Below are 15,089 nucleotides of genomic sequence, written 5' to 3'. Positions count from 1 at the left end.
CAAGTTTTTGGAATTGCAAGAATGTAGATTTTGAGGCAATAAACCACGAAGCTTCAGTGATCCCCTCTGAAAAATGCAGGTAATACTGGCCACCTCACTAGTAGTGGATTTAAAAGCTAGGGTTTTGAAGTGCATACATTCAATCATGAACCATATAATTCAACAATTCTGTCTTCAAAATCCTCAACAGAATGCACTATTTTGCTTCTTTTAAACTATCTTAATCCATTCCGGGGCAAGCCCATAAATCTGCATGCACACACATACATCTATATATATCTATATATCTATATATATATATATATATATATATATATATACATATATATATACACACACACACACAAAATTGAAATAGAGTCTCAGTAATCGGATACTAATATTATATATATATATATATATATATATATATATATATATATAAAGACAGAGAGAGAGATGAAAAATTGCTCAGAATCACCATATTCCTAAAAAAAAAAAATTCAGGGACCCCCCCCCTCCCCTGTCCAGTGTCAGTATTTATTGCACTGCATGGTCCTTTCCTGGCTGGTGAATCACATCATTAACTGGACCAGGGTCTATAAGAATATCATCCTTTACAGCCAAAATATCACCCATTGTCCTCCTTTTTATTGACTTACCATAAAGCAGTAAAATAATTGGTGATTTCCTGTAATTGGTGATTTCCTGTTGTGTACATTTCGGATGGTTTCCGTAGTTTGTAAAATTTAATAGATTGTGAAACCTTTTTCAAGGCGAAACAATATAACTAAACGGAAACATTTTTCTATGATGTAAAAACAAGACTACATTAAATAATTTTCTTGTTTATTCAATACAGTAATTACTGGGATCCATCTGTCCAGATGTACACTGGAGATTGATAATGTCCACTTCTCTGGTTCACTGACCATGTGCACCAGTGGTGGTTTATCAAGATAATTAACACTTTGAAATAAACTTTTGTAATAAAAACACCATGGCAAATGGTGATAGTGATAGTGAATTTGGCATTTTAACAAGAATTTTAAGTAATAGGAAAATTGTTCCTAGGAAAATGCTGCATTATAATGAAAATGGCAATGAACTGAGTGGCTATAATTCTAAAGTTAACTGTATTAATTCCCATGAGTAGCTCATACCTTGGTCATGTCCAGCATCCCACCCCACCCTCTGGGAAAATCCTACATCCACCACTGCTCACTATATTACAATGATAGCTTTATATCAAGTCAAAGATTCGTTTTAAAATTTCATGCCCATAAAATAAACTGAAAAAGAAAGAAATTTTACTATTTGCCTTCTTCATTCCATTATGTATATCAAATATATTATGTGGTTGAAGAATGCATTGGGCCATTTACAGTAACTCAGTTTCATGGTATCAAGACATTTAAATATTCATAAAGATCTACAATTACAACACATATGTAGTGACATGCAGGGCTCGCATCTTTAATGTTGAATGAATTTAGACAATGACAATGATTTGCACAAGCACAATAACAAATACTGGCAAAGGTACATATAGATTATATACCATAGAAACAATAATATTCAAAATACAGTGATTTGAATGCATGAATATGGCACCAGAAATCATATCATGATATATTGCACTGCATATAAGGTGTACATGAGATAAAGGGACCATAATAGGTATATAGGAATAGTATATGAAGTCATATTATATATATATATAAATATATATATATATATAGGAATAGTCATATGATTTTCTCATGATAAATTATGTAGTCATATTGGAATCAGTTGCTTTAAGGAAATTCCTTTTATTTGACAAATATTCGATAAAATTAAACAGGCATTTCAATACATTATAGGACTTGGAATTCAATAATAACTTTGACCTAATATTGTTATCATTGATCAGCTTACAGATGTATAATCAAAGTTATGTAACAATAATTGATTGTACAGGGATTCTTTTTGAATTTGTTCATAACATTTACACAACCATAGGAAGTGAGTTTCATTTTCTATGTTATTAACATTGCACAGTTTACAAATTCTATTATTATGCTCAACTCCAATATGTTTTCCTCTTTCAGTTTCTAAATTATGTGAAATCGTTCTAAGCTCTGCTAATGCAGACCTATCTGATCTATATGTAAGGATTATCAACATATTAAGCAGACCTTGAGTTTAGATGTAAACATATATATGTTGTTTCAATGTTTTGCAGGCATCATCTGAAAATAGTTCTGGTTTCAGTAAACTGCATGCACAATATGAAGGATCAGATTTAACGTAACCCAATCATACATTTTCATGCACTAAGTAACTTTTATAGGTACCATTTCTTTAACTAGGTGACAGCTGACTTATATCATGTCTTTTTAAGAATATATTAATTAAAAACAATGGGTTGCAACAGATCCTCAAGGCATATAAAAACAAATGACCTTGTAATGAAATAGATTAATCTTTATGCCCCCCAAGATAAAAAAAATCTGGAGGGGGGGGGGGGTTATTGTTTTTCAGACTTTCCTGATCCTGTCTGTAGGAAACTTCACCATACAAATAACTTTTAGAAAATCATTATTTTATCACAAAATGATATGTTCTCAACTATGGTCACTCTCCAAGGCGTTTGTGGTTATCAAACACATCTAATTGTTAAAATGCTACCAATTTAGGGGGAACTTGCCAGGCGAAATTAGGAAGCTGGTGAGATCCATTGAAGTCTAACACTGTCAGGTGCATAGCTGCCGATACAATATACGCAACTGGTACACATCATTTTCGAGAGAGAGAGAGAGAGAAAGAGAGAGGGAGAGAGAGAGAGGGGGGGTCGTTAAAATATTTGTGCATCTATAAAAAATAACTACATTATCCCAGCCCAAGTTTATAATTTAATCATTACAATAATGTCCATTCAGTGAAATCTAAAGTCCTTCTTGAATTTCAAATCATTAACACTTTCATGTACATATCATTATGTACATACATAGTAAATAGACGGATTAAGTTATTCTGTGATTTCAGTGACAGTTACCATATAGGCCTATACCACAACGGAAAAAAAAATTGTAGAACGAATGTAAAGTCCATCCAAGTACACACGGTGGGCATAATAATTTTTATAGCAATAATTTTGTGGATTCTTTTTGTTTTGGAAATTGATGAGAAACTCTGCTGTTATGCACAAAGAATAGGCGATGTAATTTGTTATACGGCCGCCTTTGTCATACTTTGCGTAACTTCATTTTCTTTCTGGCTACGCGCCGCGCCTGGCTGTTCTGCCCAAGACTGGTATAACGGTATACAAGGCACACATTTTATTTCCATTTTAAGATCTGTTATACAGGTTTACCTACTGTGGTGAGACTGCTACTTAGTAAGAATTGGTTGTAAACTAGGGCCTCACTAATACTATTCGTCAAGCTGTTTAGCCTATGCCGATTCGTGCCGTTTTTCAACTCCACTGTCTCGCCCATACTGCAGTTTTGCTCATGATTTACGAAGGCTAAGTCATGCATCTTACCATTTCCCACCCTTTCACCCACTGCTAAACCTTTGACAGCTAGTTTTGTTCTATATAGAAGACATTGATCAACATTTTGCTGAATTTTGTAGCTATATCTATACTGTATAATTCGATTTTTAGAAACCGTTTCAAATCGATAATCCTTACGCTGTTATAGAGAGTGTCGTCATCAAACTAGTTCACACCAGTTTGGTTGAGGGGTGTTCTCAAAACGCAATACAAATAATTTAAAGCGTTGTATGCATTAGCGTTCGCCGTCTACAAAATGACTACAACAGCGTTATATAACATTAAAAACACTACTGACATTAAAATATACATATCCTTATATACTTTGATGAATTTTTTACGACATTAATTTTCACAAAATTTAATCAACATGGTTGCACCTTTCTTTAATTCTGAGCGCTTTGTCTTTCATTTTAAACATATTTAAGCATATTTAATGCATGCATGATTCAGAATATTAACGATGTTTACCCTCCAGTTGACAGCTAGCTAATCCCATTCAATGTTCAGTCTTTGTGACATTTTTCCAAATCAACTGTTATGACCGGGTTTTATTTCGCACTAGGCCTAGTTCTAAGTCTATTTCTCCATATATTGTCATCAACACATACATACACACACACAATAACTTTTAAAAAGCATGCCGATGTAAGGCATGACCTAGCTAGTAAATCCACGTTGTTTTTTATGCGTAGACTTAACAACATTTGAAATGTATCAAATATTTTGCATCATATTACTGTTAACATATAATTTACCAGGTAAACAATAAATATTTGTGTAATTAGAGTGAACGGCTTTGAAGAAAGCAAATTGTGAAATTTGCGTTAGGGTAAAGTCCTGATTCAAGAAACTTCAAATCACGTGACTCATACTCGGGGTCGCAAAATGGGATAACCAATTAAGGTGACTCGATCTAGATAATGTTTCAATCTATATATATTTACATCTTTAAATATTGTGTGTTTACATTCAAATATTTATATAAATCAATTTTAAATTGGTCAACTTAACAGACGTTGTCAATAAAAACAAAAAGAAATTTGAACACACACACTGTCACAAAATAATTTAATAATCATAATAAAAAAAATTGGAATAAATTTCCATTGAATTTTTTTAAAAATTAATCCAATATTTTAAATATCGGACTTGAAACAATACGTTGTAGAATCTATAGATGATTTCGAAAAATAAATTTTAATAAATTTCATGTTCAAAAATGAAAAATAAATATATTTTCTTTAATTTTCAACAAACTGTTCGTCAAACAACCTAATATGAAAAAATTACACAACGATTTCATTCAACTTCAATTCAAATTCCTCAACCTACCTAATAATACGAAATAATCATAATTCAACCCCTTGTGGTGCCTCGATACTAAATCTTTGTATCACGTGATCGGCAACGACAGGGGTCGGTTCAGAACATCGCAAAATGGTCGACAACAAAGCATCTCGTCGAAGTGTGTCATTGAGCGACAGAAAATGACTTAAAGAAGGACGGATAATATATAATAACGATGCACAAAGGACGAACGGGGTGTTATTTTAACGATTCACATCAATTCATGGTAAGATACGCTCAGTACGATTCAAAGTTTTCAATTTTATCGTTCGAAAGACAAGGGAAAGTGTCATAACACAATAGAGAAAAATTACACAATTCGAGTAGCTGTAAGTAACATTGCGTTCGTTGTTAAACAATACTTACTATTTTATTTATATTCTGGTATTTTCTTTTTTCAGGATTTTCTTGAATGCTGTCGACCGACAGAATCCAAAATGGCCTCCGTGTTATGCGGCGCATGCGTGTAGAATAATATGCAAATACTCAATCTAACCAATGAAAATGCATGCAGTCACTCCTTAATAAATGCCTTTCCATAGGCCTACTGAATCTATATACGGATAAATAATTTCTAGATATATGCAGTCGTAAATTCAAGTCAAATAGAGAATGGCATCTATTCACACTGCATTATAGTTTTATTGGTACTAAATGTGGTGAAGCTAGTATCTCCGAGTGAGAGGAGTTACCCCCCCCCCCCTTCCTGTCCCACCCATATAATCTCCCTTTAATGAAATATTGGATATAAATTCTAGGGATTTTTCGAAGTCCTGCTAAATATCGGGACTTGAAACATGTCACACACGCATATATGTATGGTAACCCCCCAACATGAGACGCTACGTATAGATCATAAATATATATATATATATATAAGATAATATACACAGAACAGCCAGAAAGAAATACAGGTGATATCTGCACGAACTTGTTATTAAAAGACATGTGGTAAGTAGAAGAATTGGCTACACATGTGCAACTGCACACACGTATTGCTAGTGTATACCTCATGCCTGTGAAGGGATCATATCAAACTGTTTGTTTACATTTAATAGTAACGTTTGAGCGTTTCCCTATATATGACGAATAAGAAAGTACCGTGTGCAAAACTGTAACATTTGTTTTTCTCTCGGGGGCCACTGAAGGGGCATTAGATTAATATAACTGATAGTCAGAACTCTCGCTTAGAGATCTTCTTCATGAACAGAACACCTATTTGATGATAAAGAATTCTTTCAAACGGAATATGCACCCGGCTACATATTCGAGAAAATATCTATCGCCGTTCATCATTTCCGCTTCTAGCCTTGTTTTAGGAAGACGAGTCGGCAAGGAGACATATTGACGTAAAATAGCTTTATCTCACTTCCTGTGTGAAATAAAGATGAATTAAAACAAATGTATTAAACGTAGTCCAAATTTCAGTCGGCGATTTCGGGGGGTGGTTTTGATATTTTGCCACACGATATTTTTTCTAAATTAGGCTATTGGGGCGTACATGTAACAAGATTCACATCCACCGAACTCGATCGTGACTATATGTACGTATGGGGATGTTTGAAATTTCCCCACATAATATTTTTCCATATTTTAATGCAATAATCTAGCAAGAGTAACAAACAACAAACGCGTGACTGCAACCTTGTGTGATGTACAGTGCGTGTGTATCGGGGAGGAGGTATGCACAAGCGTGGTGCAACTAGATTGTGGATGGGTCAAAGGGTCAGACACTGCATATATGTTTGCGGTGTGTACCCTTTACCGACGCTAACCCATCCAGAAATCATTGAATTTAACAAGAGACCAACAAGCCTTATCGGTAACCTGAGCATTAGTTAAAAGTTTCTATACCCCAAACGGCAAAATATATTATAAAATCGATACTAATTTTCGTGGTTGCATATCTAAGCTAAGTTCTATCTATATTATTTAGCTTTTGTAGATGGGTGATCGTTTAGGCCTATGAAGCTCTTGTTTTTGTTTCATTGCCACTTTAGTTACTACTGTGAATTATTGCAACTACATGAATAAAGCCTTCTATAGATAGCACATGATGCTAGATCTGATATTGAGCACATAACTTTCAGTTTGCAGGAAACCCATTTTGAAAATGTATGCATGTTCTTGATTGAAAAGTTTTTGTACTGGTGGCATTTCATTTTTTTCTTTAAAAATTATTTATGAATAATTATGTCCCCCCTTCCCAGAAGGGAGACATACTGTTTTAGTGTGAATTCTTCCTCTTTCCATACAAAGTTTGTTTGGGCCATAACATTTTGTCTTTTAACATAGGCCTTTGATATTTGGTATCTTGGCAAGTTTTTGGTTGTTTTTTTTTAGTTTTTTTTTATGAACAGGGATACAATGATATCTTATTTCAAAAGTACAGGTATACATATAATAAATGCATATCTAAGTGTATTCACAATCAGTATACATATTGATAATTTGTTCAATATTTCATTGTAGCTCTATTTTTTAAAAGAGAAAGAAAGAGCAGATATAAAGAAATAGATAGATTTATAGGGTGTAAGATTGGAAAGAAAGAAAGTGATTACAGTGCACCTTCAAGGGATCAATATTAAGACATTATTGAAATTATAACTTATAGAATAACGGATCATATTTGCCAGGAAGTATTGAAATCATTACCTTTAGATGATCATTAGCATTGTACATGTGTTTCAAAGATTTGAAATAGGGGTTGAATTGATTTAATAAACCGAGAGTATAGATGGACAACTATTTTGACAACAACTTTTTATATATGTATTGCTTCATTAACATTAATTAATGTAGTATTAATAAAATTTGAAATTATTGGGGTTTTCTTCACCAAGAAAGAAAGATCTATATCTAAATTCAAATTAATATCTTTTGACTGGCTTAGAGAAATAAAGTTATCCAAAAATTGTTGAACAATAGAACATTTCCAAATTAAATGAAAGATTGTTGCCTCCTCTTCTTCACAAAAAGTGCATAAATTTGTATCGGCTTTACCTATTTTATATATGAAGCTATTGGTAGTTAAGATATAAAGTCTGTGTCAAAACCATTGTAATCTGCAATCGTTTGTCACCAGTAATGTACGATAGTAAATCTCTTTCCATCGTACATCAGTTATTTCAAAATATTTAGCCCACTTTTTCTTACCCTTAGGATTTACTACTGGTTTATTTAAGATTTGATCCTTTCTAGTAAAAACAGACTTTGATATTACAAGGAATCACTGGTCTTTGTATAAACCCATTCCTGTTAAAGTTAAAATTTCTTAAATCAGATATAATTGTTTGTTTTACACCATTATATGCTACATACATTGTTTTGATATGATTCTGGATGAAAATAGCAATTTTTTTGTCACTAGTATCATGACAAGTTTAATTTTAATGTTCACAACACTGTTCCTTGGTTGAAGCACATATACATATAGGTGACTTTTATTTACCGTAACTGATCCCTAAAGATGTTTTTAAAACTATGAAAAATGGAAGGGGTGACATCAGTGTGCTAAAACAATTCTTTCTAATTTATACTTGTAAATTGTAATTTTCATAAAAAGCTGACACTTTGTAATTTAATTTTACACCTTTGTAGCAAGACTGTTCATATACTATATATATATATATATATATATATATATATATATATATATATATATATATATATATTGTTTGTTTGTGCTTTATATTAAATATTCTATACAATTGCATCGAGAGATCCACTCTCCTTATAAAATATCTTAAACACTGAATGACACAGCGACTGTGTGGGATTGCATCAGTGTGTATAAGTAGCGCTTTAGGAGCATAACAAAGCTTCCTTTCCAGGGAAGTCGTTGTGGCCGAGTGGACTTGCGCACTGGTTTGACAATCTTGCTAGGGGGTGGGTGCCGTACGTCGCTGGTTCGACCCCGGGCTGGGGCGAAAATTTTCAGTACCTAGTTGTGATTATTTAGTGCTTTATATATATATATATATATATATTGTTTAGTGCTGTTAATAAATAATAATCCATTTTGGATCAGTAAAGTCGGTACATGTAAATGGCTTCCTATGTCTCCTGTGAGAGATGTTTTGTGTTTGTTTAAAATGCATATAAATCTGTATATATACAAGTTTATTATAGAGATTAAAAGAAACATACTGTTGATTTGCATTTCGCTTAATCTTAGTATTTATCTTCAGCTTACTATTACTTTTGGTGTCTCTTATTGCTTGCGTGGAGACACAATCTAATTAAAAATCAGACTTCTTAGATCCGCGCCGTATACTCTGCGTGATTGTAGCGATTGTGAGCGTATTCTAGGATCTGATTTTAATTAGATTGCGTGGCGACACATCTAGATTAAGATTGTTGTATAAGTGATGTTATTACCAAAAGGTGATGGTCATGCTTCTTGAATATACACAGTATATGTTTATGCTATATCAAGTAATGTTTAGTCCAGAACTTTTAAAAATGTATCAACGATCACTTTTAAAGGGGCATGGACACGATTGAGCTGAAAATTTTATTTTTCCATTTTAATTGTTTACAATGCTTAAGGTGGGTCCTTAGTCCTGGATTTTTGGGGTTTAGGTAGCATTTTTTTGTTTGGAATCAATAAATCAACATTCAGAGTAATGAAAAAATGCAAATTGATTAAGGATTTCCATATTAATTTTCATTACAGACACTACTGAAGTCATGTACCCTTATGTAGATTTTTATGAAATTCATTGGAAACAGTTATTTGTCGTTATTTTAAAATAAAAACAACAAGAAAATTGTTTAATTGCATTTATTTATCAAGAAACATGTCAATAACTAAAACACATGTCATTTTCAATATGTTCATCAAGTTTTAGAATAATAAGTGCAGAATTACTGAATTAGCGTTATTCTCCAAAATGTTAAAAAACGAATAAATGTGGACACAATTTCCTTATAGCATGGTTTACATATCATTTTTTCTGTTTATATTAGTAGGTGTACATATATTATAGTTATTTATGAAAAAAATCCATACCTTTCCTTAATAATTTCAAATGTATAGCTTCTAGAGTATGTATACCCCATAAAAAACCAAAGTCTGGCACCAGGCAGCTGAGCTATTCAAAATCACTCATGGATTAAAATTTTATGTAATTTCACGAAAAGACACAGATAATGATTCCTTATCACCTTGGTAAAATGTTTGTGAAAAATAAAGGAAATTTATCGCATAATCTATCGCATAATGGACTTGATAAATAATTTATTGAAAACGGAGTTATTGTCCTTGGATTCAATATTTTGAAACATATCATTGACTATTCAAATATAACTAAGACTTTTGAAATATTTTATAGCTGACAATTTTTTTTAAAAAAAAAACTATTGAAAAAGACTCCAACAAAATTTATGTTCCAGTCATTAAATCATTGACTTTACAAAATCTTATGACGTCAAAGGAGTGTGGAACTACGTTAACTAAAGTCTTTCTAATGGTCAACCAAAATTTGAATATAATTTTTTGAGTTACAGCACTCCCAGTTCTTTGTTATGTAAACAAGGCACGATTTACATAATAAAGAACTGGAAGTGCTGTATCTCAATTGTAACTCAAAAATTTATATTCAAATTTTGGAAAAATGTTTTTGTTGACATATAGATTGCTCAATAGAAAATAGCATGTTTTAAACAAAATGATATATGCTAAACACTATATATAAACTATCTAATTGTGCTCAGAATTAATTTGTAAATTGAAAAATCTGTTTTAAACGAACTTTTACTAGTATATTTAACCTATGTAAACAAAAACATGGCACGAGCCTTGTTTACATAACAAACAATTGTGAGCCCTGTATCTCCCATATACCTCGACAACTGACATTGAAATTTTTGCTGACCATTAGAAATACCTTATAGTTAAGCTTCTAAACATTAAAAATGTAAAAATAAGATTTCAAAATTTTCAGCTCAAATCATGTCAATGCCCCTTTAAGGTCAGTTTAAAAGTCAAGGATATTTACCAGTATATGATCTAGGACATAATTATATACTTTTTGCATTTCATTCATAATTGATTTAGTTGGTTTATTAGTCTAACTTGGTGATCTGACTAAGACTCTTGAGAGAAAATTCACGATTGTCTATTTGATCTCTTGATAATCTGTTAGGTTTATTATAACAATTGTCAATTTGTTTTAACAAATTAATAATTTGAAATAATTAGATTTATAATTTGTTATAACAAACTTTTAAAAAATGGATACTGCTGCGGCCGTAATATGCTTCCGTTAATACGTATACACATGATAAAGATACCGGAGCTGTGAAAGCTCGTGAGGTAGCTTATCACTTAGTCTGCTATCTGTAAACTACATTCTTATCTTCTTCAGAACCGTGTGTGACGGAGATTCACGATTGTTCAAATGAAGTTTCGTGACCCTTCGAAGTGGAGGTAAGGCAATCAAGAGGCCCATGGGCCACATCGCTCACCTGAGTCACCTTGGCCCATATCTGAAGACTTTCCATATATATTTGCATGTAAAACCTTAGTCCCTATTATGGCCCAAACTACCCTTTGCAAACTTGAATCTACACTATGTCAGAAAGCTTTCATGTAAATGTCAACTTCTTTGGCCCAATGGTTCTTGAGAAGAAGATTTTTAAAGCTTTTTCCTATATTTGTATGTAAAACTTTGAACCCCCCCCCCCCCACTTGTGGCCCCATCCTACCCCCCGGGGGCCATGATTTGAACAAACATGAATCTGCACTATGTCAGAAAGTTTTCATGTAAAAATCAGCTTTTCTGGCTCAGTGGTTCTTGAGAAGAAGATTTTTCCTATATATTTGTATGTAAAACTTTGATCCCCTATTGTGGCCCCATCCAACCCCCGGAGCCCACGATTTGAACAAACTTGAATCTGCATTATGTCAGGAAGCTTTCATGTAAATCTCAGCTTTTCTGCCTTAGTGGTTCTTGAGAAGAAGATTTTTAAAGTTTTCCCCTATATATTTGTATGTAAAACTTTGATCCCCCCTTGTGGCCCCATCCTACCCCCGGGGGCCATGATTTGAACAAACTTGAATCTGCACTATGTCAGAAAGTTTTCATGTAAAAATCAGCTTTTCTGGCTCTGTGGTTCTTGAGAAGAAGATTTTTAAAGATTTTTCCTACATATTTGTATGTAAAACTTTGATCCCCTATTGTGGCCCCATCCAACCCCAGGGGCCCATGATTTGAACAAACTTGAATCTGCATTATGTCAGGAAGCTTTCATGTAAATCTCAGCTTTTCTGGCTTAGTGATTCTTGAGAAGAAGATTTTTAAAGTTTTTCCCTATATATTTGTATGTAATACTTTGATCCCCCCCCCCTTGTGGCCCCATCCTACCACCAGGGGCCATGATTTGAACAAACTTGAATCTGCAATATGTCAGGAAGCTTTCAGGTAAATTTCAGCTCTTCTGGCCCAGTGGTTCTTGAAAAGAAGATTTTTAAATGACCCCACCCTATTTTTGCATTTTTGTGATTATCTCCCCTTTGAAAGGGACATGGCCCTTCATTTAAACAAACTTGAAAGCCCTTTACCCAAGGATGCTTTTGGCCAAGTTTGGTTGAAATTGGCCCAGTGGTTCTGGAGAAGAAGTCGAAAATGTGAAAAGTTTACAGACAGACGGACAGACAGACAGACGGACGCCTGACAAAATGTGATCAGAATAGCTCACTTGAACCTTCGGTTCAGGTGAGCTAAAAAGGGTGGGATCATTAAAAAATATGCCTAAGAACCACAAAGCCAGAAAAGTTAAGATTTACATAAAGGATTCCTGACAGAGTAGATTCAAGTTTGCTCAAATCATGCCCCCCCCCCTCCCCCCCGGGGGGGGGGGGTGTTAGAATTTGGTCGAAATAGGGGATCAAAGTTTTGCATGATGATATACAGGAAAGGTGAAGATAACGAACAGTAATCAATCTCATAGCGCCTTTAAGCAATACAAAATAGAGAGTTGTGTAAACACGGACCTCTGGATGTACCAGAGGTGGGATCAGGTTCCTAGGAGTAAGCATCCCCTGTCGACCGGTCACAACCGCCGTGGGCCCTATATCTTGATCAGGTAAACGGAGTTATGCGTAGTCAAAATCAGTGTGCCAAGAACGGCCTACCAATCTTCCCAAGAACCACTGGACCAAATAAGTTCAAATATACAAGAAAGCTTCCTGATATAGAGTAGATTTAAGTTTGTTCAAAACGCGATCCCTGTGGTAGCGTGGGACCACAATAGGGAATCAAAGTTTCGAACAGACAGACAAGGACAAAATATGCCCTCGACTATAGTCGCAGAGGCATAAAAAAACTTTATTCCACACAACTTGAGATCATTTACATTTGGATTTGATTTAGTGTGACCCTGCTACTTTTTGAAAGAATTTGTTTTAATTGATTTCCTGTATATTCCCATTTAAATTTTGATCCCCGTTTGTGGTCCCACCCTACCTCAGGGGACCATGACTTGAACAAACTTGAATCTACTCTACATCAGGAAGCTTTCATTGACATGTTCACTTTTCTGGCCCATTGATTCTTGAGAAGATTTTTCCTATATAACCTGTCTGTTGGTATACATAGTGGTGTCTACTTATTATATTTTGGAACCTTTCCTTGATACAAAAACAAGACACCTCTTCCGAAAGGGAGAGTCATAAGTTTTTAACAAAGCAATCAGAGTCTGCAAAATATGCGAGTGCGAGTACAAGTATGCAAGAGGATCGCAGTAGCTCAGTGGTAGGTCGGAATAATCCGCAATCAAATCAGTGTACAAAGAACAGTCTAACAATTAGTATGAAACACGTCAAATAGCATTTGATCCAATGACAGGTTGTATTGGCAAACTAGATCGTTATAACGACCATAGAATTTGCGAAATGCTGACTTTAATCGAGACTGTCGAAACCTTTGTAACATCAACTTGTTTGTCAATAGGCTACCTCGATTTAAAAACCTATCATACTCAGAACAAGCTCTTGCGTATCGAATCAGTTGGGAGACATAAACATAATGTGCAGGTGATAATGCAATATTGCTACATAATTATGGAAAATTGACGATGTAGAAGCTGAAGTTATCCCGTTTGTCATATAGTTGAATTGTTAGTTTGCCGTTAACATTTATCTTCATCTCTAAATATGAAGTAGATGCAGAAGACTCTGTAGTTTCTTTTATCTGAGTTCACTGGGATATATAGAATCGACATATGGATAAAAATGATTATTGTTAATAAATAAAACGTCTTTAATATATATATGTTTCTAAATGTCAAGTTGAAGGCCACAGAAATTACTTTTTCTTCTTATGTAGAAGCTTTTGATAACAATCTGCTTCGTAAGAATATAAAAACAGGTCAGCTAAGAAAAGAGCACAATTCGTGCCCATGGGAATTCCAAAAGACTGTTGGAAAACCTGATCACCAAAGACCACGAAGACATTGTCAATGTCACAAAGTGATATCACTAAAACCTCGTGTTAATGTGCACGGTATCAAATACGTCCTGCCGCATGTCACCCTTCCTCGTTTTGATGGCCCTAGAAATACTTGGATAGCTGAGTGACAGTGACAAAAGACGAGCCCCCAGCGCCTTGACATAATAGGAATGAGTGACTATGGGGAAGAAACCTCAACAGAAAACAATTGATCCTCCGGGTCAAACAACACCATCACAAAAAACAAAATAATCCGCTGCAGAAACCAATACAACATCAAACATACAAACTCATGATCTATGGAAACGACCTAGGGGAGATGGCATGAAGTGGAATAATCCACCGATTAACCTCTTGTCTCAATGATAGGATGCCGTGAGAACACCTTATGACAACGGAAGATCAGCAAAAGCAGGCAAAGAAATGGATAGATATAGGCTAGACATTCTAGGTCTTTGGTGAGGTCAGATGGACAACATCAGGTTCAGTGGTTTGATCATCTGGACAAACGCTTAGGTACTCAGGATCTCAAAATGAAAATTATGAATACCGCAATGGAGTTGGAATATTACTCAGCAAAAAAGCAATTTCGTTCCATATCAAGAATTCAAAAGCTTACCATCATACAGTGTAACCAACAAACACAGTAGAGGAAGACGACAAAGAGAAGTTTTATGACCAAGTCCATGATCTGTGACTCTCTATCATCAAAAGACCTAGTAGTAACCATGACAGACATGGATGCTAAGCTTGGGTGAAAGGTG

At 34.2% G+C, this 15,089-nt stretch overlaps 1 protein-coding gene and 1 long non-coding RNA gene across 7 annotated transcripts in view; one reads left to right on the top strand and one right to left on the bottom strand.

The window, feature by feature from the left end:
* The window catches only part of LOC125671541 (activating transcription factor 7-interacting protein 1-like), a 31,308-nt gene extending 25,742 nt beyond the window's left edge, over positions 1-5,566 (bottom strand). For 4 of the 6 annotated variants that reach the window (XM_048907313.2, XM_048907314.2, XM_048907315.2 and 1 more), the window contains exon 1: positions 5,237-5,566. The gene's annotated coding sequence lies outside the window, so the exon portion shown is untranslated. Of the gene's footprint in view, positions 1-1,142; positions 1,199-3,991; positions 4,226-5,236 lie in introns of those variants that run through there. The other 2 variants (XM_056162892.1, XM_056162891.1) reach the window with 2 other exon arrangements.
* On the top strand, positions 4,798-9,025 carry LOC125671548 (uncharacterized). Its single transcript, XR_007368676.2, has 2 exons — positions 4,798-5,096; positions 5,272-9,025. It is a non-coding gene; the product is annotated as an uncharacterized LOC125671548 (long non-coding RNA).
* Positions 9,026-15,089: the final 6,064 nt, after the last annotated feature.

This window comes from Ostrea edulis, chromosome 4, assembly GCF_947568905.1.
Source record: "Ostrea edulis chromosome 4, xbOstEdul1.1, whole genome shotgun sequence".
NCBI classification, from domain to species: domain Eukaryota; kingdom Metazoa; phylum Mollusca; class Bivalvia; order Ostreida; family Ostreidae; genus Ostrea; species Ostrea edulis.
The sequence above is the reverse complement of the archived record's forward strand: the minus strand, read 5'-3'. Positions and strand labels throughout refer to the sequence as shown.